General features: G+C 41.3%; 1 protein-coding gene across 1 annotated transcript in view; it reads right to left on the reverse strand.

Moving 5' to 3' along the window:
- TAGLN (transgelin) overlaps nucleotides 1–10,633 on the reverse strand; it is a 14,693-nt gene extending 4,060 nt beyond the window's left edge. Inside the window, exon 1 of the mRNA XM_018568639.1 lies at nucleotides 10,525–10,633. The gene's annotated coding sequence lies outside the window, so the exon portion shown is untranslated. The remainder of the gene's footprint in view (nucleotides 1–10,524) is intronic.
- Nucleotides 10,634–12,894: the final 2,261 nt, after the last annotated feature.

Raw genomic sequence — 12,894 nt, forward strand, 5'->3', positions numbered from 1 at the left:
TATAGATAAGTAGTACATGATTAATAGCAATGAATGGACTTACAACATCCTTAAAGGGTATTTTTCCCATCTATGGATCAATATTTTCGTGGACCTTACACAACTTAGAAGACACAACTCAACCAACACATGAATTAGTCACCAGCGCGCCGGAGATCCACTTTATCGTTCCGTCTTTATTCAATATCTAACAAACATACCATCACATATACATGGAACGTTTCAGAACCTTGTTGTGCCTTATGAAGGGACCACAGAAGGTTCCAAAAGTTTGCATTTATATGTGAGGCCATGTTTGTCTGACTTCGAATAAAGATGGAACGCTAAAGTGGACCTCCGGTATGCTGGTGAGTAATTCTTTCATATCCTGATCCACATGGCACCATCCACAGGTCATTACAGCACCCACTTTAACTGGGATTCTGATCTGGAGTGCGACAGGATATTTTCATTTTTGGACTTACTCAACCAACACAACATGTTGACTCAAACCCTGATGCTCTAAAACCAATTGATAGCTTTTTGCGGTCTGTATCCCTGTTTGCTCAACACAATTCTACGTTTGTGGATAGCCCCTCACTCAGGACCAGTTTTCTTCAAGATAAAACACACTAATAAATCCACAGCTCTTGCCGCAAACACTCTTCACCAGCTCGTTTTTCTTGGGTTATCCAGCCCACCTGAATACTCACCACATTCTGAGATACATTTTAATGCCTTAGCAAAATCCAATTATAGAGAAGCAAATCAAATACAGGATTGTTCATCCTAGCCACATAAAGCTTAGTGGGAAGTTTGGGTGGGTGTTCATCAGGAACATGACTCCAAGCAATAGTTCCTTGTGCTGGGGAGCCTGTCTCCAATATGGCAGCCAGGGGCTCCCTTAAAGAAGGTGTACATTGGTGCTGACATGAGTGATGTTTTATACCTTCATTCATGTGGCAACATGCATTACCCTGGAGTACTGAAAGGTCTGGGTCTGAAGACCTGGCACTTCAAAATGAGGTTGATTATGAGCAGCTAAATGTAACTCTCTGCAGTTAAATGTAGTTCTGCACAGCTAGGTTTCTCTGTGCTGAATGACCAAAAGAGATCTTATGTGAATTGGAGACAGAGATCAGTTCTTTGTTGTTGTGTGGAAGGTACCAGTGGTTGTCATGTTGGGAAAGCTTGGGTTCCTGCTCCTTCAGAAGCCAGAAGATAGCTTGTCTTCTAACTTCCCGTTGTGGGTCTTGCAGGTTGTAAGTAAAATGGACCCTCTGAACAGTGATAGGCAAATCTGCACATCCCTCAAGGGTCCAACAAAAGTTGTTCAAAATTAATCAAACATGAACTTGGAGGAGAATCAAATTAAAATCTATGGGGAGCAAATCTTGATAATTTCTGGCCATTTTTAGGGCTAATGAGCAAACTACTGTCAAAAAAGTCATTGGAAGCTGGGCAATGTCTGTGGGGACATGTACCAATGTACAATTTTTTTCAGGGATAAGAGGCCAAAATGTAATATAGATAGAGTAAATGCAGGTGTTTTACTGCAGGAATTAAGTGACCGGAAATTATACACTAGTGTAAAATTGACCAGCAGCAGGACAATGTTTCTAGAGACAAGGAGCACAGACTAAGGTTTTACAACAGAAATCAAAATACTACATTGGATACAGCAAACTTTGCCAGCAGCAGAACAGTTCTAATGAGGCATAATAGGCCTAACTGGTGTATGCCTAATCTTTATTTTTTCTATGGAGATAGAGGGTTCAGAAAATGTCACTGATAACCTTTGAGGTGGTTTAGGTGCACGCTGTTTTTGCACTTTTTTTTTTTCATTTAACCCCTTCATGACTGAGGCCCTTTTTTCAATTTTTGCACCCATGTTATATTCCAAATTTTAGGCCTGAAAATGACGTAAAACCCCCCAACATTATATATTTTCTGAATGCCAAGACCCTATAGAATAAAATGGTGGTAGTTGAAAATGTTTATGTTGCGCAATATTAGCGCAACTCCTTATTAAACCCCAAAATTTAGTGACAAATTTAATTAAATGCCACAAAACACAACAAATTACCCATTTTTTAAATGAAATATAAAAGATGAGGTTACAACGAGTAAAACGATACCCAACATGCCCAGTTTACAGATTCAGCGAAATGCTGTAAACAAAAGGCAGCTTAAAGACCAGATGGTCAGTGACAAGTGAATTCTCATGTGGAAGCACTCCGCACCTAAAAAAAAAAGGCCATATCAACATAAAATGAAAACAAAAAAATCCAAAAGAAAATAAAACTCCAAAATAACACCTCCTAAAACAAATTTTGTTCTATCCTAGAGAAGCCTGTAGAAAAGCAATGTAATCTAAAATAAAGGTCCTACCAACATAAAATAATAAGAAAATATAACCCAAAATGCCACCCTCCTCCACTGAAGAAAGCCAAATTTAAAGGCCAAAAAATGTTTGCTGTGTACAGGACAGCAGCTAAACTAACTTCTAACCTAAAATCAAGCACAAAGGGGTTGATTGCCCAAAGAGCTAGCTATTAGAAATAAAGTACAGTTTCCTATCAGACCCTAATCTTTCCCTCTGCAGTGCGTCAGCTTTCCCTATCCTGCAGCAGCTTCCAATACATTGATACTATGACTGCTCTTTGCTCCGCCTTTTATATTGAGGGGGATGGCATATGCCAAAAAAATCCTAATTAGCCTTTCTAAGCCTGCTGGCCATAGTTCCAAGGCCGTGAAATGCATTATGATTTTAAAACATTCATTAAAAAATAACCAGGACTGTGAATCTTGAACACAGGATTCACTTCAAACCCATGGTGGCGGACAACCTGAACCTCATCCCTACCACATAGATGCCACAGGTATTGATTTTTTTTCTCCTCCTAAACCTTCCATCATATTTCATGGAAACTACAGAAAGTGAACTATTTTTTTTCTTGTTGTCCTTTTTATGATCTGAGGGAGCATTTGACAGAGGGTCTGCTGCTCTGCAGGACATCATTTCTGTCCTCTGGGGCTGCTGGGTGGTATAATTTCTGGTGTGTCTGTCCATTCCTTGATTCTGCAATTCATGTGGCAATTTCCAGCCTCAAATTCAAAGCTGTTAATAGGCCAAAGGATGCCATCGCTGTGAATATTATATCAATCGGGGTTGTTTCTAGGCACAGTGAAACTAGATGGTCAGTTAGTGTGCCATCCGCTGCAGAAGGCACAGAGACATGGCAATGTAAAATTTAGGGGGGAGAAAATATTATGTAATATCATGTAATAATATTACTAAAACATTTGTGAAATGTTCTCATACTTTGTATTAATATGGTTAATATAAAAAGACTTGACATTTGATTCCCTGTCCATGGATTCGTCTTTTATTTTTTGCAATGTGCATCTGCTTTGTTCTGCAGACATCCACCCATATACTGTATGATGTGAACTGCCGGCATCCACGCATCTTGAATGGACAGAAACCTGCAATATAAAGCAGCCAAGTACACTGTGAAACAAGGAGAGGCTTATTGGCAGTGTATCAAAGGAAAACACTTTACAATTTGAATCCCTTGCGCCAAATTAACAGAGGCTGTGTTAATATTTCACAAGCAATTTAGTGCAAGAGGCCAGCAACAGCAGCTTACATAACGTCCTCACTACAAGTCTCCTTTTATGGTAGTCCGTAAGGCTCTGTATCATTTTGTTTAGTAGACGTGTGAGAAGGCTGGAAAACAGTAGATGTCTAGCCTAGGGATGTAAAGTGGTCTGAAATGTCTTTGGCTGTAATATAGTCATTCTTGTAAATCACGCTCATGTGTGGTTAGCAATGTAAAAAAAGAGCAACCCCTCCTCTCCAGATGTTTCTGAAATTCTGAAATTGCATCTCATAAACATAGACAAAAACAGAATTTCATTCCTTGAGACTGAATTCAGAAGCTGCTGAAGGTCACGAGGAGACCACTGAATCCAATGACATTCTACTTGACTCTTATAACCCCCTGAGAGCTATAAAGGCTGGATTTCCCCTAATTTGATCATGTTCAATTACATCCCAAAGCCAACTTCAAAGTCCACTGCCCCATTTGCACTGGGATATGTAGAGTAGTGTAAGCATGAAAGCACTGATACTCCACACTGAACCTCGAGCCTTACTCAAGCTTTCATTATTTTTAAAAAAGACAGTTGGTTAGGCCGCCTGTTCAGCTACAGTTTCTACTCCTTGATGCACAGCAGGGAGAATATGATGGGTTAATTTTCTTTTTTCAGTTTGGATTTCATGCAAGAAACCATCAGAGCATCGCACATCGTTTTCATGCTGTGGAAAACCTTACAGAGTCTAACTCAGCAAACAGGTCGGTTGATTTGATTGTTGACAGGTCATTGTGTACCGTCTGAACCTCACTCAGCATCTATTCCTAATCTCACCACCTCTGAAATAAAGGCTTTGCATCTATTTTTACCAATATAAAGTTTAACTCTCTGAGTGGAGCTCATTTTGAATAATGAAAAATATATATCCCAGTTGTGGATGGGATGCATTTGCCAACCAGCCCTTAATGCTAGACTTTGGACACTGACCTGTAAGTGCATCATGTCTATTTTACCACTGTCTTGAAAATTCAAATCTGCATCTGCCAGGCTGATCACAAAGCCAACACTTTAACGACACCCGTAGTTTCTTTGTGCTATGAGTGGATTTTCTATACAGAATGGAACGCAATTCTAAACATTGGAATGCCTTTCTCTCTCATTCTGGAGTTTTCTCCTTGCTCTCCAACCTCATTTGCTGCTCCACCACTTAACATTCAACTCCAGGAAGATTAAAAACAATAATAATCCAGTTATGTATTACATTTTAAAAAAATTATGAAAATTATTTGTATACAGCTAGTATAGATACCTGAGTATGACTTGATACTAGCATTTTGGAATACCCCATACAGCTGCACGCAGGGAGGAACCAATTAGATCTGCAGTATGCACCTGTGCTGACAAAGGAAATGCTGACAGGAGGAGAGAGCAACATAAGCAGAGGGTGAACTGCTGCTGCTCCTTCACTGTCCAATCACAGCTTGGAGACAAGAAGGTCACCTGGCTTTACCTGCAGCAGGGTCACCAGAGTGTGATATGGCTGGTTGAACAGAAGTGCAAATCCATTGGTAGGTTAAACAGCCCCCATATACAGTATATGCTTCAAATGGATATTTATCTGCTTGCCTGGATTTTAAGCTTTTAACACAAGTATTTCTCCACTGTTAATGGCCGATGGATTTTCTTTTGATGTCTTGGAGCACCAACGCTGTATCATTTTTCAGGACTTAGAGGATTCTATTCCTTAATAAGTGGTCATACTTTCCTATATCCAGAAAAGCATCTGTATCTACCTTTTCCAAGTCCTTAAATGCCATACCCTTTCAGAATACAGGTAAAAAAAGAGTAACTATTCTTCTTACATTGCACTCAATCATATAGGAATCTTGCAATACTTTGATAATCTCCAGAGCAGTCCCTTGTAAACAGTGGCGGACCTAGGGAACAAAGGGCCCTGGTGCAAGATTTAAACCACAAACCCTCCAACCCATATCCCATGTAGCAACCACACACACAAAAATTGGAAAATGGCATTGCTGTATAAAGTACAGCTGATAATTGTAGTCCTGTATAGAGGGTGCCATTCCGAATTGCTACAATGCAGAATGGGACCTGCTATACAGAACTACAAATACCAGCAGTACTTCATACAGCAATGCCATCAATTGGGCTACAAAAAATAATAATTTTATTTAATAACTTACCTTCACCTCCTCTGGCTGTTTTCTGGTGGGAGAGGCTGCAGAAAACACCCCAGTTTGTCCATCTCAGACAGTGCCCCTGTGCACTCAGGCAGCTGTTTGCTTGGTCCTCACGACCGAGGCCCAGGGCTGCCCCCTGAAGTGCCTGCAGGTTTTTTTTTTTATTCTCGGCTTCCCTCCACAGTATTCAGCGGCCGACGGGCCCCCTCATCTCTGCGCCTGGTATGTCGGGGCTTTCCAACACTCCCGGCGCAGAGATGATGGGGCCCGCCAGCCGCCGGATGTGATCAACGGACCCTCCCGGCGCAGAGATGATGGGGCCCGCCAGCCGCCGGATGTGATCAACGGACCCTCCCGGCGCAGAGATGATGGGGCCCGCCAGCCGCCGGATGTGATCAACGGACCCTCCCGGCGCAGAGATGATGGGGCCCGCCAGCCGCCGGATGTGATCAACGGACCCTCCCGGCGCAGAGATGGGGGAGCCCGCCACATACCGATCCGATGGCAACTGGCAGCTGGACACCGACGGGCCCCCCCCATCTCTGCCCCGCAGCTGTGTTTGAATGGATACTGGCCTCCCTCTGTAGGCTCAGGCCCCGGTGCGGGCGCACCGGCCGCACCGGCAGTAGTTCCGCCACTGCTTCCAAAGGTTTCTTAGCAGCATCAACCAGAGTCTCTATATCCTTGCTATATGATTTCATTGTACCTCTTATTCATGGCACCCACTCAGCAAAAAGCATATTTTCTCATAAAAATTAGACCAAAATGATCTACTGTCACTAAAACTGATCCTTTGGGGAAACCCGTGGTGCTTCCAGCTCTTTCTTGCTGTCCCCATTTCTGTTTGAGCTTCTGGCAATTAAAAAAATATGCCGGGATGAGCAGATGATGGAGAGGAAACACATGGACACAATTTGGAGCAGAACCACTTTCTGCAGTCAGGTGGCATATCATGATTTATTTCTTGTGCAACAAAGTTATAAATTATTCAAATAAGGAGTTGAGAAACTACTTGACATAATAGCCGTAACATTCTATTTTCAACCACATTATTATCCATTATCACATTATTATCTTGGATGATGTTCTTATTTATGTAATAAATGTAGCATTTAGGTGTGAGATGATGGAATTACTATTGATGCCCAGTGTTTAGTAGGTAATGTAGTTGGGTATAGCTGTTACACATCAACAATATTGTATTTCTTAGTAGAGCACCAAGCAAACCAATGGTTTGTTAGCAAGTAGCAGTTATACCAGGGCAACCTTTTGAACTGGCTTTGTCCAACAAAAAAAGTATTGGTCTGTAACAATCTATAAATGCTAAATATGAAAACAATAGAATGAATTCACTTCCTAAGACTGACCATGATCACCAGGAAACAACCTGAAGGCACCAATCATTCAACACACACACTCCTCTGCTTCTGTAGTCTAGCTATCTAGAACACTAAGTGTCACCAACAGATAAAGTTTTGGCCTGAGACCCTCAATAGGTGAATTATTAAGGGGGGTATAGTTGATTTTGCTGTATGCTGAAATGAAATGTAATACATAACAGTCTGAGTTAGGCAAACAAATTGTATGTTATCTGAATAAATTATATAAAGGGGAATATAATATATAATTATAGCTAGTAGTCATATTCAACTGAACTTGTTCTGTAATGCTAAAGACATTACACCTTGAGTAAAAGGGACATTCTTTTGAGGACGGTGATGTACACATGTTGGACAGATAGGACAACTAGTTAACAGGCAAAGTGAAAAACACCATCTAAGCCAAACTAGAACAACCATTCCTAAACAGGGTTGAGGGCCTCCTACACCATCCATGACCCCGCTATATTCCAGTGATTTGATCACGATTTATATCTACAGCCATGTGAATCAAATGACTATCACCTGTCCCAGACATCTTGGCACTATAGTAATTGTATTATGTAACTGGATCAGGGCATTTTTACAAACCTTCTCACCACCCATCTTGTTCTTGAACAATAAGGGCCTTCCACACCATCCATATATACATATATAGCATTACCCTGCTATATTCCAGTGATTTGACAACAATTTATACCTGCAGCCATGTGAATCAAATGACTATCACCTGTCCCAGACATCATGGCATTATAGTAATTGTATTATATGGTTAGATCAGGGAGGTTTCACAAACTTTTCCACCACCGATGATGTTCTTGAACAATCTTCTACCGTCACGCATTTCATGGTAATTGGAATAAAGTGACTGTGTTACCCATTTGGCTATCAATGCTGGGCCTGTTCCTGACACCCATTAGAACTAAAGGAACTGCTTGGATAATTGGTGAAACATCTTTAACATTACAGAACAAGTCCAATTGATTATGACAACTTGCTACTAGCTATACCATTACTTAGATAAATTGGAGACCTTACAGAGATATATAATTATATTCTAAAGCATGTAAGGCTGGCCATACACCTATCAATTTATTTTCCTTCAACCTGCGGGCTGAACGAAAAAAATTGACCCGATTCCTCCATCAACACAAACAGCATATCGATTGAGGAATCACTGCTGTTTGCATTGTATTCTGACAGGTGCCACCGGCCTAATCTGTGCAGGCAGCTCATTGGCTGCCGGCCCTAATCAAAAATTTTCCAGCTGGCTCCTTCGATCAGCTGATCTGGGAATACCGACAGGGGCACCCACTGTGCAAATTTCAGCTGCTATATTAAAAACCAGCCAAAATTCGACCAGTGTATGGGCATCTTTAGGTTTAGGTATCAAGGCAACAATCCCACCATAAATTGATATCCTACATTGTTTTTTTCTCCCTCTTCTCTGGTATGACGCATGCACGTTATCCGTTGATATCCCAGTACAGCGCTCCCTTTTGCTACCGTCTCTTTGTGCTTCCCCACCAACTCATATCTACCAGCAGGGGTTTAACTGTCTTCCTTGTCCATTAAGTATGCCTTTTCATTCTTTAGAGCCTTTTGGTGAACTGCTGCTGGGCTTTACGCAGAAGCCCCTTGTGTAACAAACAGCAATATTTAACTAAGAACAGGAAATCTCAACAAAACTACACCTAGGAGTTTCCAATGGAGACATGATTAAGAGACAAATCCATGAAATTGTACCAAACCCAATGCTCTTTTACTGTACACAATAAAGTTAAATTGACCACTGTAACTAAAATTTGTCTTTGCTAAATTCATATAACAAGCATGCAAATCCGCACTCTTATAGTGGATAACTAAACCTATAATTACTACAACAAGTGCAGAATGATTTAGACAAACTGGACAGGAAAGAAGCTACTAGTGGAAGTGCTGGGTGCAAAGCTTTCAACTGAGCTGTTGGATTTCCAAGACAGATGGATGGAGTTCTCCTTTAAAGCGGTTACTGAAAATCATTTTCTTCACTTCCCAATCAAGTGACAGAGGGAAGATGAGAGGAGACCAGGTCTGGGGACACTGCATGCATTTTACAAATATAGCATCTTCTGGCTAACATTAGGGGGAGCTGAGCCAATCTCTGGACTGATCCCCAATATAATACTTGTGAACCATTGGAAGGGAATCAAAGAACTGCTTTGCTGTGTCCTGTATGAGCAGCACATGACTATTAGGAATGTATGTTCCTCTAAGCTCTGATTTCAGTGTATTCTCTCATTACATCATATCACTAATATTCTGGTTTATCACCAATGATGAATGTCATAGAGGAAGTCGGCTTCCTGTTAAGAACAGAGGTGCAGCATAGGCAGTATCATGGGAAAAGCCCTATAATTAAATATTCCACAAGTCTACTACGTTTCTGCCTTAAACCCCTGGGTCTGTTATGTCAGATCCACTCAGTAATACAATAGTTCAGCTTTCACTCATCTGACCAGAGTAAACTGCTTTGTGAATGGTTGCTAGGAGTTACTGCGCTTTGCATGTTATTATTCATGTATTGTGCACCTTGCACAGCAAGCCACATAGTCTTTGTAATTGGTAGGCAATCTCGGCACTCCAGCTGTGGGAAAACTACGAATCCCATAATCGTTCTGCTTATGGGAATCATACTTGTGGCTGCCACAATATGCACAATACCTTGTGCGACTTGTAGTTCCACAACAGCTGGAGTGCCGAGGTTACCCAGCCCTGGTCTATGTCATGCTAATCCATCCTTTGGATGTCTAGATCAGGGCAAGGCAACCTTGGCACTTCAGCTCTGATGAAACTACAAACGCCATTCTCCTCTAGGAGTCATGCCTGTGGCCGTCAGTCTTGCCATGCCTTATGGGACTTGTAGTTCCACAACAACTGGAGTGCCGAGGTTGCATATCCCTGGATAGACTAACTGCAAGCCTTAAAGTAAACCTGCCATAAAAGTAGGAACTTCTTCCTACTGAAAATGCTAGTTGTCTGGCTGTTCTGGTGACCCCCCTCCCGCTTCAATCTTTTCTGAGTCACTGACCAGTCAGAAGATGTTCATTCAGCATTCCTTTTCTCTATAATTGATTAATGACAGCCAGAAAAAAACAAGCAGTGGCTGCGTTCATCTGTCTCTATGACAGGTCCCCTTTAAATATCCAATAACTGGGTAACTGATATCAAGTCACATATACAGTCAGCTAACACAAGAGTCGATATTTTCTATAATATATAATGAATAGGATCAATGGTTAGTACTGTGTATATGAATAGACGAAAATATCCCAAGCCCCCCTCCCTAGCCACCACATCCATCCATCCCTCCATCCCCAACTCACAGGTTGCTCCTGGCTGTTGTTGCTGTGTCCAGGATGGAAGTACTGAGTGAGAAGTGAGAAGGATGGGGAGATAAAAGTCTTCTTGTGGCTGGAGATGAATAGTGGGGGAGTCTCAGCCCACCTTCTCCCCCCTTCAGACTCTGATGTTCCCAAACTCCATATTAGGGGAGGGATGTGAAGACATTCTCTGGATACCTAAAGGATGCGAGAAAGGGGCAGCGTTGTGACTCATTGGGAGGGGGAGATCTCCCTCCAGCAAAATCCTTTTATAGACTCATTTCGGGGTATAAACCCCTCACTTTACGGGGGCTGCGGAGGATTTCTATGATGCAATGTAAGAGACAGTTTAACCATTGCATTGCCCCTCGATGACTTTATTCTCTAATATTTCCATGGATTCCAGGATGGGAGATGTCAGATGTGAGCTCTAGAAGCACACATTTTTAGGCTGAGCCTCTTTGGTTGTTATTAGGTTAATACATTAATCAGGAATCTTTCAATAAGTACATTACAGCCTCCACATCCTGGGCAACTACAACGCTGTAATGAAATCATCACCCAGGACATTTTATCACCAGAAATGAGTTTGTTTTCCAAATTATTATTTTTTCCACTTGTCAGATATTATTTTGTTTTGCTTTTATCATTTTCAAGGGAAATTCCACCTTTAAAAAATTATAATAAATGCACGCTTCTTCATGAAAGAAAAAAATGTGCATTTATTATATTTGCAACCGCAATCAGTGGATCAAAGGTGCGATGCTCTGGCTTATTAGTTTTGCAACCGCGATCAGTGGATCATAGGTGCGATGCACTGGCTTCTGCCGACTGTTAAGGTCCCCACACACCTTACGATAATCGTACGATAATCGCGGGAAATCCCGCGATTGTACGATTACAATGTAACAAATGTAACATTATCATTGCTTGCTGGAAGCAATACATGATGGGATATGTAGTCTTAAGAAATCGAGATTGCATCACATCAAGCAGCAGGGGAAGTGTCAAAAAGCACACTGGGAATCCAGGAAGTTGGTGAAAGTGATGGGCAGACGGAAGGCAGCGCTCACTACATAAAAGGGATTTCTTTCAAGTAAGCTTTGATTGAAACAACTCTGGTATGTATTCCTATTACAGTGCTGATGTCATAATAGGATAGGATAAGCTTGGACTTTACAACTGCAGACCTTATACCCTCTATTAATCAATTTTGTGAGCTCATTTGATTCTGCCAAGCAGACTGATCATTGTGGAATTCGTAACATCTCCAAAATACGCCCCTTCCTCACCAATGAAACCGCAAAACTACTCATCCACTCCCTTGTTATCTCTCGTCTTGGCTATTGCAACCCCCTCCTCATTGGCTGACCTCTACACAGGCTATCCCCCCTTCAGTCTATCATGAATGCAGCTGCTAGACTAATTCACCTAACCAACCGCTCAGTGTCTGCAACCCCCCTCTGCCAATCCCTGCACTGGCTTCCAATAGCCCAAAGGATAAAATGCAAAATATTAACAATCAGTTACAAAGCTATCCACAACTCTGCCCCTGGCTATATCTCAAACTATTACCCTAACCGTCCACTCTACTCTTCCAAAGACCTCCTGCTTTCCAGCTCCCTCGTCAACTCCTCCCATGCTTGCCTCCAGGACTTCACTAGAGTCTCTTCCATCCTCTGGAACTCTTTACCCAAAACTGTCCATCTATCTCCCACTCTGACTGCCTTTAAGCGATCCCTTAAGACTCATCTCTTCAGGGAAGCCTATCCCGCTTCAAACGAACCACTGAAGTATCACTTTCTCAAACAATTCATCCCCACACTAGACTTGTGTGCCGTCAAAAAATTTGTTCTGTTTCGTTTCGTTATATCCGTTATTTCGTAATTCGTAACTGAACTCAATTCGGATTCGTACGAAATACGAATTTTCGTTAGTGCCGGTTATATTTTCGTAACTTTACGAACATTCGTTATGATGAAGTTAAAAAGCAAAATACCTTTGTTAATATTGGAGTGGTAGTTGTTTTTTTATCCAAAATACGAATTCCGTTAACGGATTCCGTATTCCGGACTTTAAAAAAAAAAAACTACCATCTACCATCAACTCCAATATAAATGTACTTTGCTTTTTACCTTCAATATAACATCAATATAACAAAAATCTCTGTGTGTGTGTTAAGAGACGCAATTGTCATATAAATCAATAAAACAGTAGAAAGTATAAATCAATAAGACAATTATTTTTAATTGGTCATTTCGGATTATGACCAACAGATCATAAAGTGTGGAACAACACTGTGCGTGGTATTGTACAGTATTTGATGAATTGTATGTATGCAATAGCTCTGGGATTGAACACTATGAGGTGAAA

This window comes from Nanorana parkeri, unplaced genomic scaffold (genome assembly GCF_000935625.1).
Source record: "Nanorana parkeri isolate BGI_ZX_2015 unplaced genomic scaffold, ASM93562v1 scaffold1222, whole genome shotgun sequence".
Classification (NCBI taxonomy): domain Eukaryota; kingdom Metazoa; phylum Chordata; class Amphibia; order Anura; family Dicroglossidae; genus Nanorana; species Nanorana parkeri.